Genomic DNA, 24,034 nt, shown 5'->3' on the forward strand with positions numbered 1-24,034 from the left:
GAAACCCCGGGCTGTTCTCTGAGTGCTGCCTGCTATCCTTGTGCCTCTAACAGGGCTGTGGACCCAGCCTCAGTTCCTGGAAGAGATTCCTTGATGACCAGGGAGGCAGCCTGTGAGGGGGTGGGGGCAGCCCCCAGGGGAGAGCAGGAGACCTGGACTCTGGTCCCAGCCCTGCCCTGACTCAAGGAGTGACCAACCAGGCTACCAACCCCTGGAGACCAGTCCCTGGGGGAATAAACTCACAGAGGACTGTGGAGATACCTCTCCTGTACAGCACTTACACGATGAGAATTTAACACTTACTTGTGGAATATTTCGACCATCTAGATCAGGGTTCTGCAGACTCAGGCCCCTGGGCCAGATCTGGCCACATGCATCCATTTATGTCTTCAGCTGCTGTCACACGACAATGGAGGAGTTGAGTAGTTGCCGTGCAGGGATGGGAAGGACCCCAAAGCCTAAAATATTTACTTTCTGGCTCTTTACTGGAAAAAGTTATCATCCCCTGGTCTAGATGGTAAGTCCCCCTAATGCAGAAACTGTGTCCCTTGTGAGAGGTTTAGGGACACTCTCAAGATTATTCACCTAGTAAGTGTGGGTCTGGAAGTCTCAACATCCAGGACTGTCAAGGCAGTTAGCAATTAAATGTGCACAAATAGAGGTGGAATTTGATAAAGATATCCCTCCCAAGAGTAAAAGTCATATGGCACAGCAGGCAGAGCTGAGTGTCTGGGATAAGGCTTCTGAGCAGGGTCTCCTTTGGAGCAGACTCACCCCCACTTCCTAACCACATGGCCTCGGGGAAGTACATAATTTACCTCTCTGAGCCTTGGTTGCCTCAGCTGTAAAATGGATATAATAATGCTGATTTTTACAGGACTATTATGAGGATAAAGGATGATAATCTATGCAAAATGTTAGCACAGTGCCTGGCAGATACTGGGAGCTCTCTCTGGGGCTGGTTCCCCTCATTGATCATACTTCTCAACTGAGCCCCGCCCCGGCAATGACGTGCCCTCCCTTGACTTCCATCTCCATGTCCCTCCTAATGCAGATTACATGGCTGGACAGGGACAGAAGGAGGGCCCTGGGATCATGAGTGGCAGCAGAAGGTAGAGATTGAAGGATTTTAGAATCACTAAACCTGAGTTCCGATCTCAGCCTTGCTACTCACGGAGCCATATAACCCTGAGCATGTGGGTTGACCTCTCCAAGCCTCAGTTTCCTCATCTGGAAGATGAAGGAAAATAGACCCTTCCTTGCAGGGGCATAATAAAGCTTGAACGCAATAATGTGTGCTATGTATTTGGAACACTCCAGAATCATCAGTAGTAAGCCCTTAGTTGCTACTCTCCTCCTGGATGAGCTGGCTTAGATAGATTCTTGTTTTTCCTGAGTTGTTGCAGGAAGGGGTAGCTTTGGGTGTCTGTAGGCCCCTAGTGGACCCCACCTTGGGGGTAAGAGGCTCTAAGAAGTCTTTTGTCGTGTCCCACTGAAGTAGAAAGTTCTATAGAAGCCAGAGGTACAGCAGGCCAAACCAGCTTAGCTACACTCCTGACATGGGGACCAACCAGTGACTTTGAAAATGTGTGTTTTCCTGGATAAAACCTCTAATTGGACAATTGTAGGTCTTCTGGCTTTATGTCGACTTTATGACTTTGAAAGCTCTTAAGCTGGGGCGAGGAAAAATTTATGAATGGGATTTCTTTATTTCTGTAGCTCTCTGACTCATGCTGTTGACCCAGCCAGGGGGGCTCGGCTTCCATTACTTGTTAATTTCTCTTTGCCAGGTGGTCCTGACTCTGCCCACTCCCTCACTGAGCCACAGCCAGTGGGTACTGAAACCTAGACAGGGGGTTTCTCACTGCTTAAAAGATTGTCCTGTACCCAGATTGATTTCCCAGGCAGAGGAATATGGTGCTTGGGAATTTCTCAGGGAAGCTTTACAGTTTTCTCAAATTTTGAAAGCTTGTTTTTACCAGAGTTGTTAAGTCCCTCTCATAATCTGAGTTCAGAGCATGTGGGTTAGAGGAAAGGCCAATTCCTAGGCTGAGAAACATTTCCTTTGGGTCCCCACATCCAAACTGTTTTGAAAGTAGACAGTAGAGCTACAAAGACGTGTCTGAACCAGCATAGCAATGAGACTGACTTCACTTAAAATCTGTGTTATTTAGGGTAATGTAACTCTATAACAAAAGAACCAAAAATGTATAAAGGATCAACCCAATAGAAATTTATTTCATGTTCACATAATAGTCCAAGGCTGATGTTTCTTGTCAGTGGGTGGCTCTCCTCCACCCAGTGATTCAGGAACCTAGGCTCCTTCCATTCTACGGCTTCTCCATCCTGTATCTAGCCAATGGAAGGTAAATAAGAACGTGGAGAAGGCTCACCAGCTTCATAAAAGCCTCAGCCGGGAAATGACTCTCATCACCTCTTATATTTCATGGGTGAGGTCACATGGCCATGCCTAGACATAGAGGGGGCTGCCAGCTGTAGTTGCTCACTGGGAAGTTCCTTCACATGCACAACTGTGTACTATGGAAGGAAGACCATGAATTTAAGGGACAATTAGCAATATTTGCTATGGAGATGGAAAAATACCAAAATGGAGTCCATAAAGAATTAAATACCGCTAGGGTGCTGTTGGGTCTAGCACCTAGTTGAATCTCACTATCTTTGTCTGCATCCCCAGCCCTTAGAGCGGTGCCAGGCATGAAGTAGATGCTCAGTAAGTGCTGGGGAAAGGAGTGAATGAATGAACCTGTGAATATTCAGCCAGTTCTATTCCTTTGTTCCCTGGCTTGGACCACTTAGTAGAAAGCCCAGATTTCTGGCCAACTGCTTCAGGCAACATGGAGAGGACATCTGTTGGGCCAGAGTCCAAGAGTCGGTCAAATGTTCCCCCTCGAAAGAATGCAGACACTTTTACTTACTTGTCTAATTTACAAATTGCTTTTGTTGAAGAGAGTAAAAGTGATGTAAATTCAGGACTATCCAAAAGGATCTGGTGTGTGGATGTTGTACCCAAGGAGCCACAGGATTTCTGATTAGAAGCTCCCCTACAGGGCATCGAGGCCCCAGCAGTACCTGTTAACCAGCTCACAAGCCAGCCCACTTGACAGTGGCTGCCTGGGCTTGGCTTCTGGGGGAAAGTGTGCTGGGATTGATTAGCAGAGTGTTCCGCAGGCAAGGGGGGAGGAAATGGTTAAGCAAGTCCCATGTTCTTGAGAGATCTTACCAAGCTTCAGATTCCTGTATTTTAGATAGGGAGGTGGAGCCACCTGCCATGGGAGATTTAGGTTGGAAGACCTAGATCAGGAGGCGCTTGGAGCCAGGCACTAAATAGATGAGGACAGAGAAGGGCAGAGCGATCAGAAGAGAGTTCGCTGGAAAACTCTCTTGGAAATTCAAGAGAGCTAAGGGCAAGGGGCCGTCAGCTATGGTGGCTACTTCTGATAGAGAAAAGTGGAAGCAGTGCGTGGGGTGCAGTGGGGTTTGGAATCTGAGACTGACATGCTTCACACTGAGCTTGGTCAACCTTAGAGGGGTGTTACCGGCCAAAATACGTTCCTCCCAAATTTGTATGTTCAAGTCCTAACACCCAGTATTTCAGAATGTGACTGTATTTGAAGCCAGGGTCTTTGAAGAGGTAATTAAATTAAAATGAGGTCATTAAGTTTAAATTAGAGTAGGTCCTAATCTAATCTGACTCTGGTGTCCTTACAAAAAGAGGAGATTAGAACACAGGTACACGCACAGAGGTAGGACCTCGCGGAGACACAGGGAGAAGATGACCATCCATAAGGCAAGGAAAGAGGCCTCAGGGGAGGCCAGCCCTGCTGACACCTTGATCTTGGACTTCTGGCTTCCAGAGCTGTGAGAAGAGAAATTTCTGTTGCTTTAGCCACCCAGTCAGTGGTAGCACTTCGTTATGGCAGCCCTAGCAAAGTAACACAGGGGAAAGGAAGTCTGCGGTCCTTGCCCGTGTTTCTCTCCAGGGCATATGCCACGAGGTGGTTGCATGAACTTGGGTAGGGGTAGAAATTGCAGGAGGCTCTCCTGGGCCTCAGGGATGCCCTGGACCCTGCAGCCTCGCAGGCCTCTCATGCTGACCTGGGCCCATGGACACCATGGCCGCTACCACCTGGTTCCTCCTCTGTGCCCCCCTGTGCTAGCTGCTGGGGGTTCTGAGACACCTGGGTCTTGGCTTCCAACCCATGTGAGCTCTGTTTAGAGGGAGAGGAAGCCCTGGATCCTAAGACAACATCAATTACAAAATACTATCCATTCAATAACAGTGTTCCAGGAGGCAAGAAATAATCAGAAGCATGGATTGTAAGACCTCTTCTGATTTTAGTCCAGGGAAAATGGGACCACCTGCGTGTCTCTGAATCAAGGAAGAGGCGTCAATCAGTGGTTCTAGTACAGGGATGTGCGCTGTGACAGGGAGGGCGCTGGGAGAGATTGAGAAATTCTGTCTTGGGAGGAGGTTCAGGACCCTAGAGAAGGCACATCTGAGGAGGAGTATGCCAGGCCAACCAGGCAGGAAGGGTATTCTCAGCAGAGGGAACAGCATGGACAAAGGAACAGGATGAATACATATCTGCAATAGCAAGAGTGTAGGAAGAAGAGAAAACAGAGGTGAGGCTGGACAGACGGATGAGTGCAGACTGTGAAGGGCCTGGAAGGCCATGCCCAAGGTCCTCAGCTGCTTCCAGAGCAGAGGCTGGGAAAGGAGGCTGCAGGCCAGGGGAGCATCCCAGGCCCCTTCAGAACAGGGGGTCCTGAAGCAGATGTGTCACAGCTCCATCTCCTCCAGCGGCTCCCCGGGTGGGAGCACAGACGCTTGGCAACTAAGTGATGGTCTATGTAAAGCCACTTGTGAGTTAGCTCTAGAACGTACACTAAGGATGGAGGAGACGGGGAAGGAGCATGTCTGGAGGAAGAAGGCCCTGAGGAGGCGTGGGGCCTGGGGCAAGTCCCTGCCTCTCCCTGGGCCTCAGCTTCCTCAGTACCTCGTAGTGGAAAGTTGTGCAGGCTCAGAAGCCAGCTGTGTGGGTTCAAAGCCGGGCTCCATCACGTACCACGTGTGTGTGATGGTCAAATTACTTAACCTCTGGGCCCAAGTTTTCTCCTGTGTAAATGGGATAACAGTGATATCTACCGTTTAGAGTTGCAGTGAGGATAAATGAGACAAGGCATGTAAAGCACGTTGCCACGTGCAAATCACTCAAAATCAGCTACTGTTAAATATGATGAGACGATGATGATGGACTAGCTTTGTGGGGTTTTAACCTGAAACAATATTTTTTCCAACATACTGGGAATGTCAGTGTGTAAGGAAGGTGACACTGAGCTCTTCTGGTTGATGCAATGGAGACCTTGAGCCCAGGCCCTAGGCATCCGCCTTTCTGCAGGGTGGTCTCCTAGCCCACCCAGGACACCTCTGTGGAAACCTTAGGCTCCCCAAATCCTAGTTGAAAGCGATTGTCCCAGAGATTCGGGGATCCCTCTTAGCTGCTCCTTTGAATCCAGTTCTTCCGTCTGAAGCCCGAGCATACATCTGGAATAGCAGTCCTTTACAGCTCAAAATCCCTTTTCCAAAAACATCAACTGAGCCAGGCCCCGGGGAGGGGACGGTCTGGTTAAGGCAAACCAAACTGGACGTGGAGAGGTGAGGAGGTTATCTGAGCAACAACCCTGGCCACAAAGACCCACAGACAACCGGGTACCACCTCCACGTTTTTTCAGTCAATACATTTTAAGTTAAGGAATTTGACTTGTTCTGATTCATTGCACTGCCCATCAAAGTCGCCTTCATTCCTCCAAAGCTTGAGTCAAGACTTATCTTCCAGATAGGCCTTCGCAAAGGATCCCATGCTTAACCCACAGTTGTTCTGTCAGCCTTCTTGCTATCTTCTTAGTTGGGTTTCTGTTATCTCCACTTGATACCGACGACATACTTCAAAAAGTATCCCACTTAGAATCGTTGGGATCTACTTTCTCAAATAATTTAGTTTAGTCCCCTAAAAGTAAAATTGCAAGAAGTACATTGCTATTTTGGCTAATGAGCTGAACTATATTATTCCTTAATACGTTCCCCAGATTGCGGCTGTGGTACATCCAATGTTTACTCATAACCTTAGTGAAAAATGTTACTGGTCTCATTGTCACCACTGCAATAAATTTGCTGTGATGTGAGCATAACCTGTGTCTCAGTTTAGCCCCAGTGACAATTTTTTGAACACTGTGATCAGCAGTGCCCTGCTCATTAAGAATGAGGCTTTACCTCCACATTTTTTAAGTGGAAGTATAGTTGAAGGACAATATTATGTAAGTTACCACTAATCTATTCTCTGTATCTGTAAGTCTGGTTTTTTTGGTTATATTCAATAGTTTGTTGTATTTTTTAGATTCCACGTATAAGTGGTATCATACAGTATTTGTCTTTGTCTGGCTTATTTCACTTAGCATAATACCCTCCAAGTCCATCCATGTTGCTGCAAATGGCAACGCTTCATTCTTTTTTATGACTGAGTAGTATTTCATCATATATACACCACATCCACTTTATGCATTCATCTGTTGATGGACACTTAGTTGCTTCCATATCTTAGCTATTGTAAATAATGCTGCTATGAACCTTGGGGTACATGTATCTTTTCAAATTGATGCTTCCATTTTCTTCAGATGTATACTCAGGAGTGGAATTGCTAGGTTATATGGTAGTCCCATTGTTAGCTTTTTGAGAAATCTCCGTACTGTTTTCCACAGTGGCTGCATCAACACATTTTTTAACATAAGTCATCCTGATGCTACTGCCTCCTCCAGTGAGAGTCCAGGGTTGTTTCTCCTGTATCACTATCCCCTTCCATACCTATGGCTCCTACTCATTCTTCAAAACAATCCCAAATGCCACCTCTTCCAGGAAGCCTTCCTAAATCTCCTCAGTTAGAATTTTTACTTCTCCCTCTCTTGGTCCTTCCTTGGAACTTACACAGCATGTGTGGTACTCTGCTTGAGTTTGAGTTATATCTCTTACTTCCATTGCTATGTTGTAAGTTCAATGAGGGCAAAGATTTTTATCATACTGGTCTTTGTACTCCCATGTATATGGGAAGGCCATGGACTGAGCTTCAACTCCTAGGTCTTTCTGTATATGTAAACTTAGACAAATTATCTAATGTTTCTGAGTCTTAGCATTCCAGTCTGTAAAATGGGGGTAAAAACCCTTTTTTCCCACAAGCTTATTGTGAGCATTAAATGATATGACTTGTATGAAGTAATAATGAAAATGAAATAATAATACTAATGAGAGCTAATAGTGATTAAGTTAGTTACTGATCTAAACTCTTTACAAGCTCATTTAAAACTTTTTTAAAATTTGGAAATAATTCTAGATTTGTAGGAAGTTGCAAAGTAGTACGACGAGATGCCTTGTACCCTCTGCCCAGTTTTCTCCAGTGGTTAAATCTTAAGTGATTATAGTAGTGTCAAAACCAGGAAGCTGACTGTGGCATGATGACGGGTGAGTACAGTTCTGGGTCCACTTGTGTGGATTTGTGTAACCATCACCACAGTCAAGACACCCACCTTCCGCCTTCCACTATGCTTAACTCCCATTGACCATCAGTATGCTTTCTGTCTGCATGCTTGTGTCATTTCAACAATGTTGTCTGAATGGAATGACACAGTGTGTGATCTCCTAAGATTGACTTTTTTCACAGTGTAATACATCCAAGTTGTTTTGTGTATCAACAGTTCATCCCTTTGTGTTGCTGAGTAGTATTCTGTGGTGTGGTGGTGCTGTGGTTTAAGCACTGAAGGACGTCTGGGTTGTTTCTGATTTGGGACTATTGCAAATAAAGCTGCTGTAAGCATTAATGTGTAGGTTTTTATGTGAACCTAAATCTTCATTTCTCTAAGATAAATACCCAGGAGTGTAATGGTTGGGTTCTATGGCAAGTGTATGTTTGATTTTTTAAGAATCAACGATTTCCCGGAGTAGCTGTACCATTTTACTTTCCCACGAGCAATGTGTGAGCAATTCAGTTTCTCCTCATCTTTGCCAGCGTTTGGTGTTGTAGCTATTTTTTTAAATCTTAGCTCTTCTAATAAGTATGTTGTGACATCTCACCATGGTCTGACTTGCATTTCCCTGGTAGGTAGTGATGTTGAGCACCTTTTCTTATTTCCCATGTGTATAGCCTTTCTGGTTAAATGGTTCTCCATATCACTTGTTCATTTTCTAATTGAATTGCTTGGGGATTTCTTTTAATGTGAAGTTTTCATTTTTTTATTGCAGTATATTCAGTTTACAATGTTGTGTTAATTTCTGGTGTACTGCATAGTGATTCAGTTATAGATACATATATATATTTCTTTTCATTTTCTTTTTCATTATAGGCTATAACAAGGTATTACAGTTTCCTGTGCTATATAATGTGGAGTTTTGAGTGTCCTTTATATAATGCTAGATATGAGTCCTTGGTCAGCACAATTGGTGGTTTGCACAGTTAGCTCATTTAATCTTCATAACAACCTATAAAGTGGATACTGAGATTATCCCAATTTACCAGATAAGGAAGTCGAGGCACTGACAGGTCAGCGCTATGCCAGGCATGCAGCAAGTGGGGAGTAAATAAGAACAGTGAGCTTGATGCAGATGGAGCTTGGACCTCAGGTGTGTACGACTCCTGGTGCTTTGGTGGAAATGACGGGGCTGCTGGAGATAAGGACAGGAAGTTCAAAGTTAAAGCCAGCAGTAAGTAGAGGGATTTAATATCAGCTCATCAGTCCCCTTTAACAGGCTGGGAAGTTGAGGCACAAGCATTAGAACAGACTCCCATCTGGAAGTTCCAGTAAGCCTGCTGGAATTATCTCTTCTTTTCACCCACATCCTACCTCACTCCGGTACCCAGTTTCCACCACAGGGATTTTTTTTTTTAAGGGAAGGGATTTCTCCCATGCTTGCCCTTTCCAGGGTGCTGGGAGCAGCCTAAAGTCCTAGGAAGCACAGGACCAGGATTTGGAATGCTGGGTTCTGGTCCCAGCCTGGCAGTGAATAGTGTGGGACTCGAGTACTTTACCTCCCCAAACTTTCCATCTTCACATCTGTAAAATGGGTGTAACAACAGTAGCTGGCTGGCAGGGAGGTCGTGTAGATTAAATGGAGTACCAAGGTGGAGGACAGGGGCTTCGGACACACACATGAGTTCAGGATGAAGCACTCTCCTTTCTACCTATGTGACCTTGAACAAGGTGCTGAACTTTTTGAAGCTTCAGTTTACTTATCTGGAAAATGGGGACAATCACTGTTCCTATCCTATAGGGTTGGGGTGAAGATTACATGAGGTGATACATATAAAGTATTTGTACAGATCCCATCTCCGGATGAAAGTGATTCATACATGAAGCACTTCCTTTGTGCCAGAATCCACTTAAGTTGAACTCATGCAAAAAATAAGATTAGGCACCATGACAAGGATACAGGTGCAAATAATTTACTTGGGGTGGGGGGGATCCCAGGAAGCAGAGTGAGAGAGAGGAAGGAAGATAAGGAAGGGAGTTGCTCTGTGGGTATCTGGGGCTCAGTCTCACTGGGCACCTTCTGGGAGACCATGAAGGGCATGCCTCAGAATCGTTGCCCTGGGTGGGTGAGGAGGCTGTGATGTTTATCCATCCCCCAGTCCTCCTAGGCTGAGGGTCACTCCTGGAACATTAATTGACTGTGCTTTTACCTGCCCTGTGCTTGAACTAAGCATATACCCATGGCCAGAAAGAGAGAGAGAGAGAGAGACTCTGGAAGGGAGGTACAACGTACAGCGAGCCTGAGTTCTCTCCAAGGGGACTTGGGTGGGTGCTGGCAGCCTCTGCTACACTGCATTAAACATTTAAAACATTAACTCATTCAATCCCTACAACAACTTTAAGAAACGAGCACAATTTCCATCCCCTTTACACCCCGGCCCCCAAATATTCTCAGACACATTCAAGAAGTGAAACTCCCACAACATGCTACAAATCCTTGCCCTGCACAGTGTCCTCTGAAATTTTCTGTATTTTTTTCTCATGTTATTTTAAAAATGCTATTTGTCACCCACTAACTGTTTTCGTAACCCAGTAATGGGCTGCAATCCACAGTTTTGGAAAAGAGGGTGCCCTAACATTCGGTTTAATAGGACAATGTTGATGACAGTGATGATGTCATGGGGCTGGCATCCAGCCTGGTGCCCAGAAGGTGCCCAGAAAATGTTGGTTTCCTTGCTTGCCCCTCTTGGCAAACCAGAGCCCGTGAGCAGCTGCCTCCCAGACTTGCAGACAGAGGCCTGGGCTGGCCCCAACTCGTCTCCTCCTCTGACCCAGACTTGCCCCGCTGGGGTCTGCTCAGCCTTCTTCAGGGGGATGGGCACCATCTTGGGCTGTGACCTCCAAGTCACCAGCTCCCCAGAAGCCAGCCCCTTCTTGAGAGGCGAGGTTATGCCCTGTCCCCGCAACGCTGTCACTTCCTTCCCCTGAGTCTTTCTGAGTGAGGATTGTTCCCCTAATCAGGATGGAGACGCAGCTCATTACAAGCTGGTGAGGCAACGGCTCTGTACTCCAGGCCCGAGACAGGCTGTCTGGGAGCTTGGCCAGCTTCCCGCTGCCCTGGACACCAGGGCAGTGGCCTCAGAGCAGAGCCAGCCCGCTGGGTTGGTTTGTCCCCTTCCCAGGGGACACAGGCAGACAGATACTCTGCTGAGACTTCCATGGCTTCTACTATTGCAGAAGCCCTGCTGTGCTCAGACAATGAGTTTCTTCCAATACTCAGTGCTGCTTCGAGAGCATCTAAACAACATCTTTAAAAATAACTGACACTTATTGGGCATTTACTGTGCACTAAGCACCATGCTGAATACTTTATATGCAGTGTGTCACAGCATGTAGTCCTTACAGCAGACCCACTAGATAGGCATGATTAGCCCCACTCTACAGATGCAGAAACTGTGGCATGGGATGTTTTGGTACCTTGAGGAGTTCACCAGGCAGTTAGCAAGTGGCCACATCCAGCTGTCCCCAGATTCCATACCTCCTCACACATCGCCCTGTTGCCTGCAGGAACAGCACCCAAAGTCCCTCCTTCCTTCTGGTTTCCAACCCTGGCTTCACTCTGTGCAGCAGCCAGGTGAGTTCCCACAGGTGACTTGGCCTCTCTGAGCCAAGTGGCCCTCATCTATAAAGCAGTTCCTCATGGCACCTCCTCCTCTTCCCAAGGCTGTTAGGAGGAATAATGAAATAACATGTATAAGTGAGTCTCCGAGAGCTCTGGTGCGCTAGAAGGTTCTCAGTAAATCTGTTTACAAAAGAGTCGATTCAGCTCTTTCCCCACTGACTTGATAGCATCCTGCAGCCATTTCCCACAGGCATGATGTCACCTTCCTGAGGGGGGTGGCAGCCCATCTAGAAACCTCCCTGTGCTCCTGGGCTTCTCGCACTTGTGCCTTGTCTTGCCCCACTGCCCGGCCACACTGGCTTCCCCGGGGCAGAAACCTCCAACCTGACTACTACCTCTAGGAGGACAATGAAGAAAACATTTATTTCCTCCAGTGACGGCCCCTCTGTCTGGATGAGGGGCATTGTTGTGTGGCTGCTGTAGATCCTGGTGCTGGAATCCTCATTAGCTGCAGTTTAATTACTGCCTGCAGTGTAGGTATATAATAAAAGTACATCCCAATTAGTTGCTTGTTACTTGAGAAATAATTACTCATAGTGGCCTTTTTGTCTTTGCTTTAATTCCAGCTTCATCCCCAAGCTGCCTAAATGGAAAAGTTGGGGTTCTGGGGTGCAAGCAGAATGTTCGCACAGAACAGCGTTTGGGGGTCCATGTGTTTGTCTGAGAAGAGTGGAGGGGTGGTGATGGCCGGGTCTCACCCCTGAAGACATCTCTGCAGAGAAAAGCCCCGGATCTTTATTCCAAGTGAAAGACAGAGATCTGGTTCTGCTGTCAAAGCAAGTGGGTCTGAGACGGGCTGCCCTGCATACAGACCACAGAGCTGCCGGCCTCCCGTGGTGAACCATGCCTGTGACGTGCCCCTCCGCTGCCCCGGGGGGCCAGGTCCCAGCCACTAGCCACGGCAGGACAGGCACAGCTGGATGGCAGGGCTGCTTTCCAGGGCAAGGAGTGGGGGCGGTGCCATTTCCCCTGCGAGGACAGAGCCCGGGTCTCGGCCACGCCTCTGATCCACAGTCTAACGGGGTCTTTCTACCACTGGGAGGAGAACTTGGGCATGCCGCGACCTCAGAGTTCCCCCAGCAAGTGAGGCATACGCAGTGACCAGCTGTCTGGGCTCCGTCGGGGCTGTGCCCAGGTAAGGGCATCCACAGCTTTGTGCCAGCCACCACAGTCTCCTAGCTTTGGGGCATTCACCCCTTGTCTGAACCTGCTTTCATGCTGCTTTGCCTTTTTAACTTTTATTCTGTTGCACCTGTGAGACTTTTGCTGTTGCCGCGCCGAGGATCTCTTGTCTTTGGAAGTCGTGTAGTGATTAGAAGTAACATGTGCTTATTATATGCCAGACACTTTTCTAAGTGCTTTAGATGCATTTACTCATTTCACCCTCACAGACAACTCCCTGAAGTAAGTACAGTAATTATCCTCAGCCCTGATTTGCAGATGTGGAAAGGCTGAGAGAGGTTATGTAATTTGCCTAAGGTCACCCAGGCCATCAACGGCATAGCTGTGGATTTTTTCCCAGGCAGTTGGGCTCCACAGCCCAGCTTTTGACAACTAGATAATCCTGCCTCTTATTGGAAAGACTTGAACTGTTACAGAACTAGGTACATCACAGTGCAAATATCACCAGTGGGTTTTCTTTGATTGGCTCTGAATAATATATTCTTTCATTGACCTAGATTTTTTTTTTTTAATTCTTAGGTTGACTTCATTCTAACTCTGTTCTCTGAAAGCTTCTCCCCACGTGGACCCTCCTGGGCAACTCTAGCTAGATGCCCTCTGTTGTCAGCGTTTCTGCAGCTTCAGTGATGAATGAAGTGGTTAGAGAATCTTTTGGACTTGGCCCAAGGGCTGTGACTTGGGCCATCCTCATTTTGAGGTGACAGAGCCCTCTTTCCCACTGTGCTCAGCCCTTTCCCACATGTCCTGTCCCTCGTCCTTCATGACCAACTTGTTAAGGGAAGAAGCCACACGGCTAAGCTAGTAATTTGCTTTTTTCCCACCATGATCTTTGGTCTCTTTCCTCCTGAGGATCTTTTCCAATGAAATTACAAACTATTTGGCTGGAGGAACCTGCTGAAAATTCATCCTTTCTTGTGTTTTCCTTCTTGCCTCCTGTTCATTTCATCTGTGGGCCCAAACCACGATGCTGCCTCATTGTCCATAATCTGGGCTTTTCTGTATTTGGAAGTTCATTTGGAAAATCGGGTCTATGGGGCAGAAGTGCTCCACTTCATCCCAGACACAAAGGGGTCCTCTCAAGGTGCAGAAGGTTTGGGATTGAGTACATAAGCAGACAAGCATAGCCTTTGAGGAGAGGAGTGTGGGAGGGTGGGGAGACAAAAAAAGACTCATAAATTGTACCTCAGTTTATTTAGACATGGGGAGCTTATTTGTGTTTATTTCATGCTCACATCCCAGGGTTTCACAGAATGCCCCTGTAATCTACGCCAGAGGCGGGAGGGCTCTTGCCAAAAATCTCCTGATGGCCAATCTTTTTGGAGCATCAGGTGAAACGCAGACCTGGGGGCTACCCTGTTTGAGGGCCAGCATGAGGGGGACCTGGTCCATTTCCCTAGCTCCTGGGCTTTCTCCTCCTCTTGTGCATGCCCCTCCTCTGCCCAGTAACATGTGTCCAGGAAAATCTCAAGCCTCAGTAGGTAACAGTGCTTCTTTTCCTTGCTCTCTAAACTGGCTTGCTCCCCTGTCTTAGTTTGGGTCCTCCAAAACTGACCCTGAGGAATGCAAGGCGTTTATTTGGGAAATGATTCCAGGAAGTGTTATGAAGGAGTAGGGGTGAGGCAGAGAGAACAGGAGGTCAGTAAAAGGGGTCTCGTGGGTGGGTAACTGTTGTGGGAGGCTGGGGCTCAGTCCAACAGGGGGCCCTCTGAGGGATGGTGTGGAACACACCTCAGAATTGTCCCACCGATGAGGTGTTGATTCGTCAACTCACAGGCCTCATTGGTTGAGGGGTGCTCCTGGGGTGTCATCCCCCAGCACTTCTGGCTTGCCCTATTTGATGGCCAAGCATCTCTCTCAGAGAGGGGATGGCTCCATGCAGAGGGGCACTGCCGCTGTCTGCGGGTGACCTTGAGGCCATGCCAGCGGTGATGCCAGTGTGTCAACAGTATCTGCTAGAGCAACCAGACGCTCAAATACCATGAGTGTCGCACGAAAGACTAGCAATGGACAATATTTACCTCCAACCTCTAACCAGTTACGTGGATGTGGCTGTTCCTGGTCTGCCCAAACCTTGGAGGTAGGACCACTGTCATATCTACAGCATAGCGTTGCAGCTGAGAGCAGACTTTGACTCTGGAGCCAGAATAACTGGATTTACATCTCATCTCTTCTGCTGAGCAGATGTGACTCGAGCAAATTACTTAGCCTCTTTGAGCCTCAGTTTCCACACCTGCAAAATGGGGGTAACAATAGTATCTATTTGACAGGGTTGTTCTGAAGGTTAAAATGGTTAATACATTAAAAGCACGTACAACAGCTGCTGGCACACAGTAGGTGTTCACTAAACACTAGCTGTTGTTGTCGTTCGGTGATGAGAACACAGGCTCAGGCGTGATCCTGAGCTACCTGGTGGATGCATGACCTTCCCTCAGCCTTTCTGCGGCAACCATAACCCCTTTTCTTCTATGCCACACGACTTTGTAATCATTAATATGTGTGAAAGCACTTTATAAACTGTAAGGTGCTCCACAAATACTGTGATTATGTGAGGACTGTTTCCTGGTCCTTGTAACAGCAGATACCGTCTTGTTCTCTTAAGGGCGCCAGTCTAGCTTTTGAATTCTGCTATTTGTTATTGCTGTGTAGCTGGACTGGGCACAGTGCCTGGTTGGATGTCAGCTAAGTGGATGAGCTACCAAAGCCCCCAGGATGGGCCCCACTGACACATCCCACCAGAGCCCCCACCCTGGGACTTGTGCTTAAGTCCGATTTTATCTCCACCACATACCCCAAGTGCTGCCTCTCCCAACACCAATGGGCCCTGCTTGGAAGTGCTTCCAGCTCTGCCTGCTCTTGCAATCACTGTCACCCACGCACAACATCTCCAGTTTCTCCTTCCCCTTGCCTCCCCCAGCAGCCCTCCCTGAGAGCTCCCTGGGCTCACAGCTGCCCTCTCCTTGCTCCCAGCCTCACCCCGATGTGTGCCTCGTCAGGTGCTCCCGTGGTGTCTGAGAGTGGGCTCCCCACCCTGCCTGGAAGCTCCTTGAGGTCAGAGCTAATTGGCATCCATCCTTTATTTATCTGTTTATCCATTGTGGTACTCAGCACTGGACCTCATTGGGTAATTAACTGGGAAATCTGGACACAGAGAATGAGCTTGGTCCATGGCTAGAGGAGCTCAGTCTGGGAGGAGAATGGCCTGCAAACATCCCTAAGGATGACAGTGAATCTTGGTGAGGACACAGAGCTGAGAGCACCCAACTAGGGTCCTCTCCCTCCATGCAGTGGAGTCAGAAAGCCCTTACTGAGGTGACACTAGAGCTGAGCTCTTGGCTTAGGGTTGATTGGGTTGCAAGGAAAAGCAGCCTTTTCTAGGAAAAGCCTGGTCGAGGGCGAGGGGGAGGGGGCTGGATATTAGAGGAATACAAGGAACCTTTAGGAAGCAAAGAGCAGGACCTTCCCCATGGAAGTGGGAGAGTTGTCAGGACCCCTGGTCTCTTCTGCTGTTACTGTCTGCCCTGCCCATCTCCACACAGCTTCCTTTCTCTGCATGGTCCAGCTCTGAGCCTAGATGACCACCCTCACCTGTGCCCCATGGCCTCACCATACAGTTCCCAGTGTCTTTGACACTGACCAGCCCAGCCTGAGCCAAATGTCCATCCCCACTTCAATCGACTTTGGCTGGGGAAGCAGGGCATCTAATACAAAACGGCCACCTCAGCGCCGAGCAGGGCTGGGAGGCAGGGACTGCATCTTTATGACAGTTTTGAAGGGGAGTGTGTTAGATTCCTGTGGCTGCCATTACCAATTACCATGAACTTAATGGCTTAAAACCACCAAAAATTATTCTCTCACCATTCTGGAGGCCAGAAGCCCCAAATCAAAGTGTTGGCAGGGTAGTGCTCCCTTCAAAGGCTCTGGGAGCCCTCTGTTTCTTGCCTCTTCCAGCTTCTGGTGGCTCCAGGTGTCCCTTGGCTTGTGACAGCATCCCTCTAGTGTCTGCCTTCATCTTCACGTGGCCTTCTCCTCGGTGTCTTCTCCCCTTATGGGGACACTTGTCATTGGATTCAGGGCCCACCGTCTTCCATGAAGCTCTCATCTTGAGATCCTTAACTTCATTACCTCTGTAAAGACCATCATTCCAAAAAAAGGTCACATTCGCAAGTTCTGAATGGACGTATCATCTGGGGGCCGCCATTCAACCCATCACAGTGAGAGTCTGACAGATGGAAAAGGGAAAGTCGGGGGCTGATCAAGATGAAAGAAGAGCTAAGGACGGTTGCTCAGAAAATAATGACATTACTGTGGCAGGGCCACAAGGTTTGCTGATGGCAACAGGGAGGGGGGTGGTGCTGAGGTTAGGTGGGACCAGACCACGAAAGGCATGTGTGTCATAGGAGCTTCACCCTGGGGATAGCAAGAGGGCCACTGGTGGTTCTTGAGCAGTGAAGGCAGACCATCCTGACTGCAGCCTGGAGCCCTATTAGAGGCAGATAGGAATGGAGGGAGGGAGACTGCCATTCAATAAATGGTGATAAAGTACCTAGTATGTGCCAGGCATGTTTCAAGAGACTTGGAGGATAGCAATGGAGAAAATGAACTAAGCTGCCAGTGCTTTATTAGATCTTAAAACTAAAGGAAGGAAAGAAAAAAAAAGGCAAAGAAACAAAAATTTATCACATTAACTAGCGATCAGAACTGAAAAGGAAAATAAAGCAGAGAAAGGGGTACAGCGAGTGATGGAAGATTTTGGTGCAGGAGGTTCAAGAAGAACCTCTCTGATGAGGGTGACATGGGAGCAGAGTCTGAAGGGAATGAGGGGGGAGCCATATGGTTTCTGAGGGGACAGTGTCCGAGGCAGAGGGAATGGAAAGTGCAAATGTCCTGAGGCAGGAGCATGCTTGGCAGGTTCCAGGAAGACCATGGAGGAGAGTGTGGCTGGAGGAGAATGACCAAGGGAAAAGCAGCAGGTGAGAGTGTCAGAAAGGAAGTGCGGCTGGACCATGTGGGACCTTGGAGGCCCTGGTGGAAACCTGGCTTTTATTCTGCATGAGGTGGAGAGATTTTGGAGGGTCTTAAGCTGAGAAACATTATTGGACTGCTCTGAGGGTGTGTGTGGAGGAGGGGGAGGAGGGATTGGGGGCCAGGAAGGGAGTAGAGTAGGAGAGGGACTGTGAGAGTAAGGGTGAAGGATGACACTAGCTTGGAGGGAGGTGTTGGTGGTGAGGTGGTGAAAAGTGACCAGATTCTGAATGTATTTTAAATGTAAAGTTGATATAATTTGCAGATGGATTGCCTGTGGAGGAGAGAGAAAGGGGAGTCACAAAAATGACTCCAAGATTTAAGCCTGAGCAACTGGCAGGATGGGGCTGTTGTTTACTCAGATGAGGGGCCCTGGAAGGACTGGGGTGGGGTCGAGAGGTTGGGGACATGCATGCTACTGGTGGTTGGGAAATGTTAAGTTATTGAACCTTGTTTTGTGCAGAGCACTGTTCTAAATACCTTGCAGGTATTCACCCCTCTGGGACTCGCAGGGTCCTTGAGATGCGCACCATAATCGCCCCCTTTCTTACAGGTGAAGACACGACAGTACCAAGAAGTTAATTTACTTACCCACTGTCTCTCAGTTAGTGAGTTGCTGAGCTGGGATTGAGTCCAGACTACGCAGGACAGCCACCGGCTTTTTGAGAGGGGGAAGGGGAGGGACGGGGCAAGGGATATGTATTTAGGAAAAACACACCCAGAGGAGATACTGACACTCCTCCTCCCAGCACTCCCCACCTCGGCCCCCACACTCTTCTAGATCTTTGGCTTTCGGGAGAGACTCTTCACCGACTAAGCCAGCCCCATCTAAGATCCTCTCACCAGGAGGATAAAGGACTTCTCCACGCTGATTTTAAGTGTATTTATCATTTCCTCTTGTTCTGTTTGTGAAATGCTGGCTTTGCTTCTACTTCAAAAAATACTCTGCAGGGGAAAAAAAAAAATTCTCGGTGAATGTTTCAGTTTCCAAGCCCCAAACCATTTCTAAATATTATTTTTAAAAAAGGAAAAATAATGAAAAGTGGCCTAGGCTCCGTGGAGCTGAGTAGGCCTGTCCAGTGTTGCGAGTGAGGATGGGCGGGCCAGGAGGAGGTGGGCAGACAGCCCGCCCTGCCTCGCCTCCCTGGGAGCAGCTACAAGGCTACCTCCTTTGCCTCCCTTGTTTGCCTGTAAAGGATTCATTCTGGAGGCTGCCCTTTTCCGAAGGCCTCTAGCAAGGACTTTGCAAAATGAGTCCTCTCTTTTCTTAGCATCATTAGATTTCAGATTTGGAAGGCCTTGGGGGTTCAAGGCCCAGGGCCCAGGCTGTGTTGTCTCCCAGGATGCCCTGTTCCCAGGCAACCCTGGGCAGAACTGCAGCTCATCTTGGAGTCTGTTCGGGGACAGAGCTGACTGATGATTCCAGGAAATCCGGGGCCCTGTGGAATCTCACCCATTCACATAGAAGCCAACGGTTAGTGGGAGTGAATGAGAGGCCTGCCTTCAGGACTGGTTTTAAATTCTATAATTTTATCTGCTTGAGTTCCATTGAAGTACTCAGAGGCAGTTCAGCAGAGATCGGTGGGGGTGAATTGCTTGATTAAAGAGATGGGAATAATTTGTGACTGGCTTCTTGGCAGCACGAGCCAGGCTCCTTTGTTTGGCTGTCAAGATCCTGCAGGAGTTAAGCCTCTTTATTTGCTTTTTATTTCAGAATGTCTTGGCTATTGAATACTGTTGTGGGCTGGGTAATTCACTGGGTGCACATTGGTCGCTTCATTTAATCCTCACTCCAATCCTGAAGTCTAAATGTTGTAAAACTCACTGCCAGATGAGGAAACTGAGGCTCAGAGAGGCCACCTTGTCCCCGGTGTCACAGCTGACAAGGGCTCGGTGTCCAGTGCTCCTCTGTGACCCCACCTTAGCACCTGTCTGTTTTCCTCCTTTCTCTCCCCTGTCTGCCCTCCACCATCAGTGCTCCAGATGTCTCAGCCAAGCTCTGCTCTGTCCCCATGCTGTGTCTTTGCTCCTGGGGCTGCTCCAATCAGGCATATGATGTTCATCAAATCCAAATCCCCGAGCCCTGCTCTGACCCCTTCTTCGTTCTCCAGGAGAGCACACGAGGGGAGCCCCAAAAGGCCACGAGGAAGCAAGGGCACATTGAATCATGTCTACCAAGAGACGTGGCACCCAGAACATCAGTCGCTGAGAGGAAGAGCTCCGGCAGGTCCCTATTCTTGCTTCTCAATTATCGTTTATTTTTGTGGTTTCTCAGGCTAACTGCAGTCCTAAAGGTGTGCCAGCAGCCTGGCCTTACCTGAGGTCTTGAGAAGAATGCAGAATCAAATGCAGAATCCCTACTCCAGATCCACTGAATCAGAACGTGCACTTTAACAAGACCCCAAGCGATTCAGAGCGTAGTCACTGACGTCAGAGGTTCACTGCTTGAGCTGGTGGTACCCCATTCACACCCACGGTCAAGTCCCAGTCCAGGGCAGTGGCAAGAATTTGCCCATAGCTGTGCACTGTTCCGCCTCTTTGCTGCTAAGGCCTTCTCTTGCTTTGTGTGGGCACAGTGAATGACTCCCACTGTATGTTAGGTGAGCCCAGCTTCACCATTGGCCCTTCAGCTTCCACTCAGATAGGCCCCCCAGGAGTGGGTTTGACCCCCAAGGCTGACTTCTCTCCCAGATCTCCCCTGTGTCTGCCCTTGGAACTGAGAGCCCTTTCAGCCTGGAGCAGAGACAGGATGATTCATTTAAACTTCCCTATTCCTGCTCAGCTAGGCATGGGGACTGGCTCTGCCCATGTTGCCACCTATTTTTTTTTAAGTGAGCCCCTTTTTATTTATTAATTTTCAATTTTCAATTTTTTTTTGTTGTTAATGGAGGTATGGGAGTTTGAACCCAGGACCTTGGGCATGCTAAGCACATGCTCTACCACTGAGTTATATCCTCCCCCCCTCACTTTGCCATCTTGAGCTTTGGGCAAGGCAGCCCCACCTGGTGAGTGGAGGGGGCTCTGCCTTTCTAAGCAGGGTGAGGGCAGCTGTGGGTCGAGGCTGCAGGCAGAAGATGACCAGTTCTGCATTTCAGTGTTATCTCGCTGTGCTTGACCCAATCCAACAGGCTTCCTATCCCATCAGTGGACTGCACTCCTTACCCCAAAGGAGGGAGTAAGCAGGTAACTCTCCACTCACAGCTCAGCTCTTTTCCTTATCAGCCTCAGAGTCCCTAATGAAAGGATGTGGCTGGGCTGAGAATGCGACTGAGGGATGAGAAAGAAAACAGATCCATTGAGCGAGAGGCAAGATGGGAGCTCAGATTACAGGTTCTTAATCACAGTGTAGAAGGGAAGCTTCGTGCCTAGAGGGAACCAAGGAGAAAAATACTTCATGCCTTTGGAAACCTTTCAGCAGAGATTCCTCTAACAAGATAACTGACCACAGAACCTTGGTCTTGTTTCTTTATGATCCTTCATTTTAATTTTTATGCTGGGTCAGGAGGCTAAGTGTCAGCGCTTCCGTATATGCGTCGAGAGCTGCTTCTCTCCAGAGTCTGCGCTGTGCGTGTAAGTGCATTAGCCCATTGTGTAGCCGGAACTGCCCCATTCATTCTCCCATTTTACAGATGAAGACAAGGACAGTAACAGACCCAGGGTCCACAGCTGGTCGCAGTCGGGGCCAGCATCCAAGTCCAGCTGTCTGCACTTTTCTACTTCACCACATTCCACTATATGCCAGCAGTGCAAATGGGCTATTTTAGGACTTTTCATAGATGTGGGGTCCTTCTAGCAGAACTCGTGTTTTAACTGTGAAAATGTAGGTGCATTTCTAAACAGTAAAATGCCACAGGGACACTACCTGGCGCCTCCGCTCCCACACCCACCGCCCCTGTGGCCTCTCTTGCACGGTGTCTGGGACACCAGCTGAAGACCAGCAGATGTCAACTGTGAAAAGAGGACACAAGCAAAGCCAAGCCCGCTGCTGGCAGTGCTTACTAGTGCGTGAACACAACGATGCCCTTGATGCTTTTCAGAGGAAGGGGTGGGCGGGCCAAGTCCAGCAGGCGTGTGAACTCATCTCCACACAAAGGTCCAATTGAGATGAGAGCGTCCATTTATTTTGGGGAAACCTGTCCTGTGTCAGCCATGAACTGGGGGAGAAAAAATATCCATGTGCCGTATAGGCAAGTCACACACACACACACACACACACACTCACTCACTCACTCACTCTCACAAAATCTGGTTATACTAACACTGGGTGATATGAACTCTCCTGTGAGAAACAGAGTTTTTTCTCTCTTCTGAAGCTAGCTGTTATGAGTTACTGATCGCTACTGTGACCAAGTACCACTAACAACATTGTGGCTTCAAACAACACAAATGTATTATCTTCTGGAGGTCAGGGTCTAAAATTGATGTGTCCACAGGGCTTCCAGAAGCTGTAGGGTAGACCCTGTTTCCTGGTCTTTCCCAGTTTCTAGAGGCTTCCTGAATTCCATGACTCATGGACCCCTGCCAGCCATCGACCCTGTCACTTTGACTTCTGTTTGTGTTGCCCCATTCCCTTCTCTCCCTCTCCTGCCTCTCTGCAGTCTTTGAGGGCCCTTGTGGAATACATTGGGTCCACCTGGGTAATCTGGGCTAATCTCCCTATTTTAAGATCCTTAACTTAATCACATCTGCAAAATTACTTTTGTCCTACAAAGGAACATATTTAGAAATTCAGGGAATGAGGCTGTGGACACCTCCAGAGGGCCATGAGTCTGCCTGCCACACCGGCATAGGCCTTTGCAAAAGCAGGTCACACATGAGGTGAATTAGTTTTTAAGTCACTTGCCTATTTTCAAGTTACTTGCGTTACTACCAAAAGGAGAGCAAGCAATTCCAAATATAAGAAATGGGGCAAAAGTTGAAGGTGAAAGTTGACAAAAGGGAAAGGAAGGGAGGGAGAAAAAGAAAATGCAAAATACATCCGGACCAGGTGTGTCACAGCACAAGGAAGACTTGTGTGTTTTGTTTGTCTGTTGGTTTTACAAGTCTATATAAAAGTCTTTATTTTAACATTTGGAAGGAAGACTCACGTGTTCATTCCAACAGCGTTGCCAGACTGGGCCACCCAGTAAGTTACACACACACACACACAAAGGGACTTGGAAGGTTACTGCACAGCTTTTCTGCTGGTCAAGTTGGGATCAAGTGGCCACCTTGGGAGAGGGAGGGGGGGAGGGGGGAGAGAAGAGAGGGAGAGGGAGGAGAGATATTTGAAGGGAAGGTGGAGGGAAGGAAGGGTGTTACAAGTGGAGGGAACAGCATGGAAGAGGCCTAAAGGCAAGATGGCACCACAAATACCTAATTCCTCCTGCTGCTGTAGTTGGTGGTTTGCAAGTTGGTTTCCTTCAGTAGACACTGAGCTTTTTGAGAGCAGGGACCATGTTTTCCCTTCTGTGCTCCCCCGAGGGCTTAGCAGAGAACCTGACTCCTGCAAGCCTCACCCAGCCTTCAGTGGGTGGGGGTGGGGGTGGGGGTTGGTACCATTCAATGTCTAAGATCAGTTGGATAATTGATTCTTGGCCGTGTGAGCCTCTATGTTCTCAAAGATTCTACTCCTGCTCTACCCTCAAGCCTGAAAAGAAGGGAGAAGGCACTGCTCAGGCTGTCCACCTGGGCTCTAGTGCTAAGATTTAAACTTGCTCTAAGTCATGGGTGACTTAAACTCACCAGCGATAGCAGCTAACCCTTACTGAGCTCTTAGCACGCATGCTCCCAGCAGTCCTGCCGGCCAGAAGCTGATGTCATCCCCACTTTACAGTTAAAACATTGAAGCTGGGTCTCCCCCTCAGATGTCCCAAATCAGGTCTGAGAGTTGCTCCTTGGCCAAGAAGAAGCAACCCTTCATTTGACAGCAGTCACATCCCCAGGGACCTGGGCGGGGGTAACAGGGAATGTTAGACTCTCAGTTTTAAGGTTTGGACAGGGGGCTCATCTTGGTTCCTAAAATAAATTCTCTCTTTATTCCACCTGCATTAGTTCAATTCAATCATTTTTTTCCTTCATGATTCAACTTTATTCCAAAAAGGATTTGAGAAAGCTTAAAATGTGTAAGTTAATACAAGATGATAACCTATATGTAATCAAGGAAGTCAGAGTAAAGTGGAAAATAAGAGGGAAAATCAGATTATATCCATGGTAGTGAGGTCCATGGGCTCACACATGCCACATGGATGTGGACTGCCATTGTCACGCTGAGCTTTATATAAAATGAAATCCCTTCAAATTTCTGAGATCTCTTATTGCTTTATAATATGTGCATAACATAAATAATGGCTCATAGGTGAAATGACTTATTGCTTGGTGAGGATTGTCACAGCCTGGCCACATCCAGTTCTCACAGAGTGGCCTTCAGTATTAGGGAGGAATCAAAGTCAAGAGGTCAGTCAACTTAAGAAGAACAGAATGTGGGCACTTACTCTTTGTAGTTCCAGCAGATGGCTGGATGGATGGATGATGACTGGTTGATGGATGATGGATAGATGTTGGATGGATGGGTGGATGCAGTGGTAAGAGCCTGGGTCTACCTGCGTACATGCCTGGACATTGGGTACCATCTCG

General features: G+C 48.1%; 1 protein-coding gene, 1 long non-coding RNA gene and 1 other non-coding gene across 3 annotated transcripts in view; 2 read left to right on the forward strand and 1 right to left on the reverse strand.

The window, feature by feature from the left end:
- LOC140698984 (uncharacterized) overlaps positions 1-13,160 on the forward strand; it is a 42,314-nt gene extending 29,154 nt beyond the window's left edge. Inside the window, exons 2-3 of the long non-coding RNA XR_012076992.1 lie at positions 11,782-12,350; positions 12,917-13,160. This is a non-coding gene — a long non-coding RNA (uncharacterized lncRNA). The remainder of the gene's footprint in view (positions 1-11,781; positions 12,351-12,916) is intronic.
- Positions 1-24,034, forward strand: part of NAV2 (neuron navigator 2) — a 773,977-nt gene that overhangs the window by 303,651 nt on the left and 446,292 nt on the right. The window lies entirely within an intron of this gene.
- Positions 6,154-6,288, reverse strand: LOC116282128 (small nucleolar RNA SNORA1). The gene has a single exon (XR_004191601.1). It is a non-coding gene; the product is annotated as a small nucleolar RNA SNORA1 (small nucleolar RNA).

This window comes from Vicugna pacos, chromosome 10 (assembly GCF_048564905.1).
Source record: "Vicugna pacos chromosome 10, VicPac4, whole genome shotgun sequence".
In the NCBI taxonomy this organism is placed as follows: domain Eukaryota; kingdom Metazoa; phylum Chordata; class Mammalia; order Artiodactyla; family Camelidae; genus Vicugna; species Vicugna pacos.